Source organism: Hippichthys cyanospilos, chromosome 7 (genome assembly GCF_059441005.1).
Source record: "Hippichthys cyanospilos isolate Australia breed blue-spotted pipefish chromosome 7, RoL_Hcya_1.0, whole genome shotgun sequence".
Classification (NCBI taxonomy): Eukaryota; Metazoa; Chordata; class Actinopteri; order Syngnathiformes; family Syngnathidae; genus Hippichthys; species Hippichthys cyanospilos.
In genome coordinates this window covers 15,967,524-15,981,254 of record NC_142375.1, presented here as the reverse complement: position 1 = coordinate 15,981,254, position 13,731 = coordinate 15,967,524, and the positions used below count along the sequence as shown (strand labels likewise).

Genomic DNA, 13,731 nt, shown 5'->3' with positions numbered 1-13,731 from the left:
CCTTCCGTATCCTCCCTCAGAAGAACATTTTACCATCACAATCACGCAATAATTTCACACCATGCTGGTATTTCTCTGTAGCAGATAAGTTGTGTCTTTGCTCAGAAGATGATGAGATAAAGCAGAATGCTCCTTCTTTAGGGGGAGGACAGAAGAGCACCGGGGGTAGAAGAGAGGGAGAGAGTGAGGGAGACATGGGAGGAGCATGAAAGAAGGAGGGCAGCTGGAGCGATAGGCTACTTTGACAGTGCTATGCTAGAAGAGGCGTGTTCGGAAGAGAGAGAGAGAGAGTGAGCAGCAGTCCCAGCACCAGACTTACTGCAGTGCAGGTGGATCACATCCTGCTGTTCCAAGAGGAAGATTTACAGGCACACATTGGCTGTTCTACCAACAGGTTTGCTGCATCTTTTTCTCACCATTGTAGCTGATAGTAGCCTGACTTGTGTTCTGCGACAGACATAATGAACACAGTGTTCTACACCAACAGGGCTGTTATCTCACTGGCCTCCATTCTTACTGTGCAGTTGTGATGTTTCCCAGAGCTGCCAGTGCCAGGGAACTTTGAACTGCATGTGTGATTTGAAGATTGCCATTTTTGTTGTTGTTGCGATCTCATGCACTAAAGCTTGAGGTTCAGTCATGAGCTAAAAAAGTAGAGCATTCAATTTTGGCTGCTTCCAGTGTTTAGCATGCTGAATGAAATACAAGAGGGCCTGCTTTTCTTCTTTCACAGGACCCTTTTTTTTAACCATAGAGAATAATATAATGGGAAATGTGAATGGACCCGAGAAGGCTTTCTGTGTGCACGAGGGGTGCCGCCCTCTCAAGTGTCAGCATGCTTAGCTAGTGGATGCTGAGAGTGTAGGGGGGTGTTACATGTGTTTGTAGTTTGGAGTTGGGGGGGGGGGGGGGGGGGGGGGGGGGGGCTTTTGCAATGGGATAAGAGATAAGCTGTTACCCGTGCCGTCCTCTTCATGTAGCGCAAGCGTCAAAAGGTTGGTGTTTGAGACTTATAAACTGAAAATGTTGTCAATGCTTCTGGTTGCTGTTATTGATTCAGTTAATAAAAACCAGGATCCATCTTCCTATTTTTGTTGAATGCAAATCCAAAGCCTCAAAATACACAAGAATTTTTTTTAAAGGCCTCCCTCAGGTTAATTCTTTCTTTGCTTAGGGTGTTATTTCATGCCTTAATTGCATGCACCAAATGAAATGAGTCCCAGAGTTATTGATGTGTGATTAAAAATGTAAGACAACTGTGGTTATTGCACTTGTAAAATAAAATTAGTCTGTCCTTTTACGGGCATTGGTGTACTTCAAACTAACTTTTTTTTTCTTTGGAAGTAACATTCAGTGCTAAGGAGTACTTCTCTACTAGTTGTCATGGTAATACAAAGCCATGCTCACTTTAGATGGGGGGTTGGGTGAGCCGTGGCTCCTCCAATAACCCCAATTCCAATAATGTTGGGGAGGGTAAAAACAAGAGTTCATGGTTGCACTGATGAACACTGTCATGCTTTTTATATATTCGTTCATTTTAAATTAGATGCTTTCAACACACAGTCTCAAAAGCTTGGACAACACAACAAGATTTCAGGAATCTGGACAAGTAACAGCATGCAAGCGCTAAAGCTGAAGACCATCATACAATGTTGGTGACTATTGATCTCTTGGTGAAAAAAAAAAAAACACATAAAAAAACCTGTATCATTGTTTAAAGGACATTGCCACATGGGCTCAGACACTTCAGGAAACCATAAGTAAGTACAGTAAGTGAAGAAATAAATGAGTACAAATCACCAGGTCTTAAGTGTGATGTAATTCAAGTTTCACATAAGCATTTTTCAGATGCAAGAATTTCAGTAAGACTTTTCTAAGATTTTTGAAAACACTACCCACAACACACGATTGGGTTCCGATATCTGCCTACCACCTCAGCTTCAGTGAATTTTGGCACCAATCACTTTGCAGTGCATTTTGTCTGGTAGCCAACTGTTACTCTCAACAGGATTGTTGACCTATGAGATTTGGGCCACATGTTGAGTCTTGTGCGGTTGATTTTACGATAACAGTTTTAAACTATTGTTTAGTTTACCATTGGCACAAATGGATGTTCCTGTACTTTCTGACATCATTCAGACATGCACCTACATGCCATAAAATATTACAAATCATTGACAGAAATTGGCTGGGTAACTTCCCTGTTTATTCAGTTATATTGCTATAGCCTAAACCAAGATTGCTATAGAGATTACTTTTATATATATATATATATATATATATATATATATATATATATATATATATATATATATATATATATATATATATATATATATATATATATATATATATATATATATATATATATATGGGTAATGGCAACCTATTGGCACGCCACCTTTTTTTGGATTGTGATCACTGAAAATTGGGAACCTGCTCAGAATGAGCACAGAAATTATACCATTAATGAAAAGGGTTTGCATGTGGGCTTTGACAGGAGAACTAAACACCTCTTAGTTTTCATGCAGGTTTTTACCCAGGGCCCCGTACTCACTGTGATCAGGTTTCTTTGCTAACAGTCAAGATCACTTTGTTTTGTTATTGTTGAGGTTGCTCAGAGTTCACCTTATGTCGAGAAATAAGTCTTGATTTCCCTTTATCAAACTCAGTCACGTAATGTTTGTGGCAAGGAATTAAGACGTAATCTGACTATACTATATTATTCATCCAATTTCTATAACCGCTTATAGGGCTTGCTGGTGCCTATCCCAGTCATCTTTGGGCAGTAGGTGGGGGAAACACTGAACTGGTTGCCATTCAATTGCAAGACACACAGAGACAAACAACCAGTCATACTCACTAGCACACCTAAGGCTAATTTGGAATGCCCTATACACCAACCATACATGTTTACGGAATATGGGAGGAGACCTACGTGCCCAGAGAAGAACCGTGCAACCACAGGGAGAAAGAGAAAACAGTAAGAAAAGTCCACACAGGGTGGCCAGGGCGAGCTGGAATTGAACCCAGGACCTCAGAGTATGAGGCAGATGTGCTAACAACTCTACTGGCGTGCCACCCCCCATACTATATTAGTTACATCTAAATATAGATTGAAATATCTGAATTATGCCACACAGGTGCTAACCCTGAACCAGACTGCTGACACAGCCTTTACACTGATAACTAATAGCTTTTTGGGTGAAAAAAAAATCAACATTTTAAACTGGAAATTTGGATCAATGAAGAATTTAAGTAATTGTGTTTTGAAAAAAATATATATACATATATAATAATAGATGAAAACTCATAAAAATCAATGTTGAGCAAAGTTCCAATAAATGAAAAGGGAAAACAGACAGAGCCAAGATTTTAGTGGAGTTTTAAATTCATTAAAACGGTTCAATGAATCAAATTATAGAATGAACAAACTTTTGATCAATATCTTATAGCATTTTCTTGAAAATGTAATGTACTTTTAAATCAATACCCTTTTATCAAGTGTCGTCAAACATCCCAGAACACTTGTTGAAAAAAAAAAAAAAAAAATCCTAGAAGAAACACTGAGGCTCGGTTAACTGAGGACGGTGGTTGTCCGTCTCTGCTCTATGTACTCTACTCTGGAATGGTGACCCTGCCTCTCACCCAAATTTAGGCTCCAGCTCACTTTGAACAGGATACGGACAGTTGAGAGAGTTGTTATTGAGATATCAATTCCACTCAAATTCTTTCCATGAGCAAAGACCGACCTTGAATTGGAAACTTTTGCCTGATCGTTAAACAGGCAGAGCCAAATATCAAACTGACAAACCTATTGATGAAACCACTGAAAACCCAGAAGAATTGCAGCCATCTGGACTGAATATGCCCAGTTTTGTGAACAAAGCAAGAAATGATCCAATGAGAATGAACTGTTCATTTCTGTTTTCTCGCTATGTTGTCATTTCCTGTGCAGCTGGTTCCGTCACAGAAAAACAGAACTGGGAGATGAGAAGTCTAAACAGCAGTGGGCTGGGCGTTCCCTGCTGCAAAGACATGTACAGTGAAATGATTATTTCATAATCTGAAGCTATGGAGGGCACTGAGAAGGCAGGATTATGAAGACACAAATGTGAAGCGGTATTATTGTTCTCAAAACCTTTTTGAAACGGGATTTACAACATTTATTAAGAAAAAAAGCACACAAAATGGGAATGTTCCATTGATTGATTTTTGAACTAGGATTTAATTGTGTTACAGTACAATGTGGTGTGCCACAGGCCACCAAAGCACCTATTACACATGGTGATGTGACTCTTTGTTCAGCTCTCTTAAAAAGGTCTCTCTATTTGTCCTGACAAGCAATTCCAGAGATTTATTGGGCAGCCATGACCCCCAAAACATACTTCGATCAAGCTTTAGTCTGCACTGAGTTCACGTAGGTTCCACTTCACATTCAGTAGGTCATGGCCCCAATAAAATATAGTCTAAATTGGGGTTAGAAGGTTTTCACACCTGACCGTAACTTGCTCCTACTCAACGCGACAAATGGGGCATCAGTACACGCACAATGTAGGTTAGTTTCACAAAATATTTTGCAATAATGTGCAACAGTTTGCCTGGATTTGCACATGCTGTTTTGATTCTAAAGAAAGCACATTCTTTTTTTCTTACATGTGAAAGGAATAAATTAAATGATTATAAATTTCGAAAACTTGAAAATAAGTGTGTTCTTACCGACCAACAGTATGTTTTAATTATAATCGTAGTTCTAGTTATCATTAAATTATATTACATGGGCGGGGGGGGCACTTCTCTGGAGGCGGTCATTAGATACTGCAAATTCGACACTGGAATCCAACATACTTAAAATAGCACAAATTGCTTCAACCAAACATTTCATAACAGCTATGGTGACATAAAAAGAAATTTGCTCAAAGTAAACATGGGCTATCAGCAAATATTGATGAATATTTTACAGTTTAATTGTCAAATTAACTAAAAAGCCTCAAGTTATTTGGGACTGTTACTTTTTTATGCACCAAACCTTTGAAAAGAGTCTATGAGCAAATATTTAAGAAAATTATAATACCTCCCCAGTCATTTCTCTATAAAATTGTAGAAACATAGTAACGAATGTTAATATTGAAAAACCAAACATTGACTAGTACTGTCAATATGTAAAAGCAATTTTTTTTTTGAAGAGGAAAATCCTTGGAGACAGGACCTTTTGTCCTTCAGAATCCTCACGTCTCGTGTTTTTGAAAAAGAAGTCAACACACCATTTTTTTTTTAATATTCAGGGTACAGCTGAAAAGTACAAAATCCACCCGTAGTAGATGGACATTTGCAATAAAGCAACCATACAAGCAACATTTTTATATCAGTTTTACTCTCCCCATGTGTTAAACATGTTTTACTTGCTTAATGTCACACTTCAAACTCAGTAGTGAAATGAATGAAGTGCTGTTAAAAATTGGATAGAGATACAAAAACTACGACGGAATGGGGTAATGATGGGAGCATAAATGACGGACCAGCAAAAATAAAAAAATAAATAATGCCCACCTCCGATAGCTATAGCTACAGTAACGTTCAATGGAAAATTATCAACGTTTTGGAGGTGAAAGGGAAAGTGTCTAAGCCCCTTTTGTATAAAACCGGTGTATGATAAGTCATTTCCAGTTCACCACTTCAAAGCATGCGTCTTGGCTTGTGCCCACGAGACTCGTCATCAGTGCATCGAAAGTAGCTCATTCTGGGTCTGTTGCTTGCCTCATGCATGCCTGGGGTCTAGCAGGTAAATGAATCAGTCTTATGGAAGTCATTAAAATTCCTTGGGAGCATGCGGACACTTGTTTATTTTTCCATCCAAGCTTTGAGATTGGCAGACTGCCAAGATAAAGCACTGTCCTTTCTTGCTCTCAGAGGAGAATGAGAATGGAGCGACAGAAAGACAGGTGGGAGTCAAAAAGACAGTCGCAGAAGACAAGTGGATGGAGGGATGTTATGAATATGCGGGGATGATTTCAAAAGCCACTGTCTACTGAAGGATGATGCAAATGAAAAGGTTTCAGGTGGGGGGGGGGGGTGCTCCTCATTGTCCGACTCAAAAAAAAAGTTTGAAAATTGCTATCCAAGCTGGTTATCTCTGGTTGTGTTTGCTGCTCAATCTTGGTTCCCATTCCCTAAACCTCCTTCAATTTTATGTTTGAACATATGAATGAAATTTAGTCTGAATGCTAAAATCAGCATTTTTGCCGTAATGCCACAGAGCGACTTGTACATCTATGAATAAAAGCTGTTTTTATCACTAACCCTGCATTATACTAGTATGTTTGAAAATTAAGTAAACACAACGTTTTCAGCCATAACAGAGAGTATATCATTGTTGATTCAACCAACATTCAAACGTAGATCGACATGGACATTTTAGTTGATTTTATTTTGAATCAAGTTTAGGAGTCAATATTGATTCAACCATCTAAAAGGTAAACTACAAGTACATTTGTGTTGATTTTACGTTGAATCAATGTTACGAATGTATATAGATTCAACCATCATCTAAAAGGTAAACTACAAGCACATTCGTGTAGATTTTACGTTGAATTAATGTTAGGGATCAATATAGATTCAACTATATTCTAAATGGTAATATACATGTACAAGTTTCACCAATGAGTTTCTGCAGATATGGCTACATCTGTTACTCTTGTAAACATTTTTATTTTTAATTGATGGCCTATAAAACTGTGGATAACTGTAATTTAGAAACAACTAAAGCATGCTTAAAACGATGGTGACCGAAAGACATGGCAATTTTCGCTCAACTCGATAACATAAAGGACTGGTTGCCTGGACACTGGTGTCTAATGATGACAAAATTTACCAATGCGCTCATCCTTACCTTTGTATTTTTGGGCTATAAGGCACACTTAAAATGGTTTAATTTCCTCAGAAAGAGGCAGTTTGCTTCATAATCAGGTGTGCCTTCCATATGAATATTGAATTGAAGTTTAGTGAAACGTGAGTTTATTTTTTTACTGTTTGTTTCCCCTTAATGTGCACCAATGCATCTTATAACAGGGTGCACCCTATATACGGAAATGTGCAAAAACTATACTTCTAGATGGTGTGCCTCATAGTGTAAAAAACTAACTGCAAAACCACACCCATAAAGGCCTTGTCCACTAGAAAGCTGCTGGTATTTATTTTTAAATAGCGTGAAGAAAACAAGAATGCTGGGTAGACTGGCGCATAACAATATGCAAGGAGGGGCATAGTACAACGTTAGTTAATGGCGTTAGGGATTGGAAACTCAACTGAACATACAAGAAACATGGAACCACAAAACTTTTTTTGATATCCAAAAGAAGGATTGTTTCTCCAATATTATTACTAGTTTCAATGCTCCTGGTGCAAAATTCCATGAACAGAATGCCTCTTTCTGTAATACAACAATACAAACACAAAGTCTCCAAATGGTCCTTGTAAAATTGTATTAGAATGACAAAATGAATTCAAAGGTAATGGTAGTCATGGTTCAGTATCAATCCCATAAATTCTGATTTGATATGTTTTGAAGGATCAAAATAATGAGACAACTTCACAGATTTTGCTGCATCCCATATGGCTTGAATGTTGATATATGATTCTGTGCTTAAGACAGACTCTGTGTATAATAATGTCCTGTCACTATTGTCTGTAGTAATGCTAGCTGCAAAAAGTTACAGAGTGTGCCGTTCAAGACTATTGACGGCAAGCGCCAGCAGTGCGTGAGTAATCGATCATCAAAAATATGAAGCAAAGCATTGTCAGTAAAATAATTCTGTGGGCCACTGTTCATTTCATGTGCCCTCTGATAACTGATATATAACTGATATTTGGGAATTCTAAATTCATTCTCCCCGATTGGTATAACAGACGCGAGCTTTTTGAATGAGATAATAATACTCAGCTTTGGTAGCAGCATTTTGTATGCCCTATCCAACATTTTGGTAATCAACTTTGAAGATTTTAGCATAGAGGACACACTCTCCACCATCTGTTTGGAGTGTTGTGTCATTGCTGAGAAAATTGGCAGATACCCGCTTCTTTTTTTGTATATCTAAAAAGCAGAGATAATGGATGAGGGGCAAAAGGGATGACATCATTGAGAGAGGAAAAAAAGTGGAAGAAGGTTGTGTTTTTTTTGCCACATTGCTATGGTATCAATGTGCACAGCTGGAAAATGTATCAAAGTGAACGCTTTTACTACAGAATACTCCCATCAATGTGTGCCAAGAGAGAAATATTGCAGCAGCTTGCTAGTATTGATGTCACTGGCTTATCTGCCTTTTCACTTCCCGCCAGCATTTCCCTGTGTAAGTGTAATTGACACCGCAACCCGAAGTTCACAAGTGATCTTCACTTTTGTGATGTGGCTACAGTGGTTTATGTTAACGCTACACTTTTATTAACTCGACTAGTACGACTACACATTTCTGTCAATTATAATGGTTTGTTCCAGATTTGCAAATATATGTCAACGATGGGAGATACTAATTCAACAATATGTTTAGTTCTGTGCGGTTCTTAACTCATCCAATCCCAAAGATATATTTTTACATTTATTTTAAGACTGCTGATTTTCAATCCCAGGCACTCATTATTATTATTATTGTTATTATTATTCTTATTATCATTATTATTATTATTTATTTTTTCTTCAGGCATCTAAAAATGTCTGGTACTAAGGGAATTTGGCACTAAATAATTGATTAATTTTCTACCTCAACTACTAAAGTAATTAGTTACGTTAAGTACTTTTGGTAATTATGAGTAGAAAGTAATCGATCACTAGGGGCAATCAATTATTAACTAGACTACTTTATGTATTTAAGTGGTAAAGTAATAAATTACTTTCGTACCTAAAGTGAGCACCTAAACTAATTAATGATTAACTCTGAAGTAATTCATTAATTCAGTACTTTAGTACTCAAAGTAACCATTTTAGTCACTGATTGCCTGAAGTAAATGACTTATTTATTTTAACACTTAATCATCTTCAGTAGTTGATTACCTAAAGGACTCAATTACTATGGCACTTAATTACCTAACGTAAAAAAAATACTTTAGTAGTTGTTTACATAAAGTCGAGGATTGCTTTTGTATTTAATTATTTAGGACCAGACATTTTTAGACCCACAAAAGACCGCTTAATACTTGAAAATAATTGTAAAAAAAAATTCAATAAATACTTGGGATTAAATGTTTGAATGCTTAAAAAAATGCAAAAATATGCTTTTTGGGATTGAATAGTTAATGTCTGATCCTTTTTCATGCGACAAAGATGGCACGCTTAAACCTGAAGTTGAAAGAGATAATCCCTCTTACTTCAGGGTCTTTCGCCAGATATCCACATCTTGCATTGTTTGCTCTTCATCTGCCTACTTTGACAAAAGTCAAACATTGGTGGTCTGTGGTTGAGACAGCTCATTTACTATGTTGCCGCTCTGTCAGATGTAGACACGTGCGATGGGCGTGCATGAGTCTCGCATGACGGCTTCACAAAACCACCAGTCAAAAAGACAAGCTGACAAAAGGAGGAGTGAGAAAAAGATGCTTGCAAGTACATAATGAATTACACACGTTTTATACACTGTAAATCACAGTGCAAGGTCAAAATGGACTTCTCTGGATCAAAACCAATCTTTCTGTGATTGCGTCACAAGGTCATGATGGAAACTTTGAGTCATAGAACTCCAACGTCAGGAACAATTAGGTTAATTACGATCATAGTTGTGTTCTTTAATGGTTTTAAAATCAGTTTTAATCTGTAATTTTCTGCTTGCTGTATGTTGATTAGATATATTTTCTGGCATCAGGCTTTTTTTGTGTTTGACTTGCTGGGGGTTGGAAAACAAAAAAATCAATCGCAACCAGAAGTGGACACTGATTGGCTGTGTTTGACCACAACTGAAAGGCTCCTGTTGTGGGTGGGAGGGAAGATGTGAAAATGGAAGAGCATGGGAAAGTTGTCCGTCCCGTGAATGGAAAATTTAAAAAAAAAAAAAAATCCTCAATGCCACCTTTGATTAAATTACCATCTCTAAAAGTGCAATCTCATACAATTTATGAACACACTAGTGATGCCACTGTCATCTGAATGGTACAACTCTGTCTTCCTAGAAAGCTCAAAGGAGGAACGCATAAATAGAGAAAACAGCAATCTTCAAGCTGGCATCGGGGCGATTCATAGAGATGAATACAGACAGATGAAAGGACATAAAAAGATTGTAAGAAAGGACATCTTGAGACCCAGTTCTCTTCCATGGTGGTCTCATTATGCGTGGTTGCTTTTGAGGCCCAGAGAGCGATACTGGTAATTGGCGGGTTCAAATGGTCTGCTACATTCCACAATATCATGAATGACATTTTTTTTTGCAAATATAGTGCCTTGCAGTCAGCATTTATAGCAAAGGTTGACATTTTCAAATGAATAAATGTGCATTGAAAGGAACAACACTTACACAGTCGTCCACAGCGCTAAGTTGTGACTTCTGACACTGTCCTTCTAAAGGAACCTACATCCTCACAGGAAGCTTGTCCTTCCTCCGGGCTCACATATACATGCATTGCATGCCCTTACACACTTCCATGAGTGGGTGTTTTTAAAATGCATTGACTATGAGCTGAACCCTCACTCAGGCAGCCAAATAACATGCTAAGGAGATACGGATGAAAAAGCACACAGTGATAAGCTCAGGAATTTACACGTAACCGACAGTATACCATAGCCTTGAACTCCAAAACAGTCACAAACTTACTGTCCAAGGTATGTGTAAATTTAGTTTTATACTGTATCATATTCGTGTTCTTAATGATTTTATGTAAATTCTAATATTTCACTTTTAAGTAAACATCTGTTACAAGTTTGTTGAAAACATAGAAAATTTCATTAATCGTCATAGTTATGGAAAGTTTTGTAATTAATTGGTGAAGAAATAAGCATCTGATGACATAACTTTATATATGTATGGGTTGTCTTTTTTTGGCCAGACTTGATGAGTGCTGTGACAAGAATGCTCAATAAATTGTTGATGAGGTGAAAAAGACTCTTAGGAGTCTGCTTCAAAGTGCTTGACCTTCCCCGTGTCATTGACTTTCCCTCTCATTGACGGATGCTTTGTTTTGATTTGTGTACCATTCCCCCCCAAAGGGGAATCACACGCACACATGTGAGCTCCGGACATGCCACTCTCTCTGACAGCCTGTTATTGAGCGGTCAAATGTGATAGAAGGGGTCAAAGCACAGAGCAGGGACAGTGACTCACTGAGAAGAGCGTTTGTGCTTGTTTCTCTTCCTGTCATGGTTCAGACATGCTGAGATTCTCTTTCATACATAACAAAAACTCCTCAAAGTCTCTTGGCCAAATTCCATTGCCTCAAGACCACCCTTTTAATCCACAGTGCAGCACAAATGGTCCAAAATGGAACAGAGGTTCTGTACCAATGAGCTGCAGACAAATAATTAGGGGTGTCAAAATTAGATTGTAGTCATAGTTAAAACGTTATGTTTTTTAATCGAGTGAAGAAGCAGCTCAAGTTTAGCCTCCCACATAAATGCAAAGCAGCCACCTGCAACTGCAGTCACAGCTAATAAAAGCAAAGATGATAGTAATGTAGCGAGCCTTGTCAAAGACCTTTCCCAAACTAACCTCTGGAGTTTGAAATTATTCACACCGAGTTGGCCAAGTAAACAGCAAATTTCATTTATTAGTTAGAAAATTTTCCTGTAGAAAATGTCAACGTGATGAAAATGTGTATTTGGAGCACACAGCCTGACAATCAACATCAGTAGTAAATAATTCACTTATTTTATAGAAGGAACTGGTGTTAGTGAGAGAGGTGTATTGATGCTGCTTTGCATTTAATATCAGTAAAACGTCTGTTTTAAGCCCCGTTATTTATTATGTTGGAATGGTCTCCAACATTCGCAAATTTCCTGAGGATGAGCAGTCACGTTAACAATGTCATTAAGGGGGCAAGGCAGCCATACTGTAAGAGGTGCGGTCTATGACAACAAATGAAAACATATATATTTATTACATCTAACAAACAAACATTTAATAAGAAATTAAATTACCAATGTGACAAATTTGATTTAAACTCTTATATTTAATAGTTTAAAGTGGGAAAATACCATGATCTAGACCCTAGGGATATGTGATATTTTACCTGGGTTTTTGCAAGTATCAGTATATCCAATGTAGTGTTTGTTTTTTCAATACAAAAATGCTTTCTTGGCTGAAAAAGTATTTCACAAAGGATACAGCTTTGAAGAACGGTTGAGAACAACTGTAAACAACCGAACAATTCGTGTTCTTTCATAATCACAATTATACGATTTGTATATAAATAAGGTTTGCTTGCCCCTTGGCTCTGTAGGATACTGTCTATTTTTTCTTGTCATGTTCAGTATGATGGTTATAGTTGTATATTTGTGTTTCCACCTGCATCACATTCATCTATTCAATCCCAAGGTCTTTTGATCATCTCCTCAGTATGTTTGCCTGTGTTTGATCAATGTTGGATGGCCTTTAATAAGGGGAGTTAAAAGTCCAAATCTAAAATCCAAATATGTTTTTAATGCATACATGCTGGTGTCTGAAAATGCTAAGCTTCAACAAATGGTCTTTGCTCCAGACGTCTTGGTGATTCATTCTCTTGTTTGTTCCTCGGGAGAGTGAAGTCCTTCTTTGTGGTGTTTTTGTCAAATATTTTTGGCAAATCAGTCTTCCCTTCTTAAAAGTCAACCATTGCAAACTTTAAAGCCTGTTTGAGATAGTACTCTTTGTTCCCCACTTTTATTTTGTTTCACTGTCTTGACTTTTTGGCTTTTTTTCCAGCTCGGGTGGGGTCACCAATTGCTTGGACTGTTTGTTTGCCATCACCATGGAAACTGGTGAATGTCACTGTGAACGGGCGGACCCTTGTGCGAATGTGTGTATACCAGCATGATTAAACCGCAGTTGTAGTTCACGAAGAATGACCTCACTTAGACACAGACCCCATAATATCGAATCCGTCTTCTCCCTTAAATTACATCATTGATAGTCCCGGAACACAAATCAACATTCGGTCCCCCTCAACTGTGCATGTGCTTGTTGCATGTGCTTGTGTGCGAAAGAAAGAGAGAGAGACAGAGAGGGAGCTTGACTAGAGACATTGCTTTTTAAGCAGGAACAAAGAATAAGTGGTTTAGAATTGAATGTCTTAATAGTGCAATTCTAAGTTCAGGAGAAAAACAAATTCCAACCCTAGGAAAAGAAGAAAAGGGTAAATAGAGTTCATGAGTTGACAATGAACTTCAGTGTTTGGTACTTTCTGAGCTACATTGTACTCGATCATCACAAAAATCAGTTCTACCCTTAAATCGTAAATTTCTCTTACTGGGAAAATGTGGAGCACAGACCAGGTTTTTGTGTATTTTCTGATGAGACTTCTGATAATTTCCCTGGCAAAAAATAAAATGGTGCTCCTTTAAAGTGGATGTGACATAACAAGCACAACGCAAGCTCCTAATACCAACTAAAAGTTAAGTTTGTACCATTAAAAATTTGGAGGCCTATGAAGCACTACATCATGCTAGATGGCAGCATGCGTCATGTCATCTTAATTTAGCTCTTTTTATTATTTTTTTCAACTTTGGCCTTTTCATAACAAGGGCCAACCTCAAAATTGTTAACTTTATTCCAGAAGACAAAT

At 37.7% G+C, this 13,731-nt stretch overlaps 1 protein-coding gene across 3 annotated transcripts in view; it reads left to right on the top strand.

The window, feature by feature from the left end:
• Positions 1 to 283: 283 nt before the first annotated feature.
• Positions 284 to 13,731, top strand: part of add3a (adducin 3 (gamma) a) — a 54,410-nt gene continuing 40,962 nt past the window's right edge. For all 3 annotated transcript variants that reach the window (XM_088419466.1, XM_088419467.1, XM_088419464.1), the window contains exon 1: positions 284 to 394. The gene's annotated coding sequence lies outside the window, so the exon portion shown is untranslated. The remainder of the gene's footprint in view (positions 395 to 13,731) is intronic.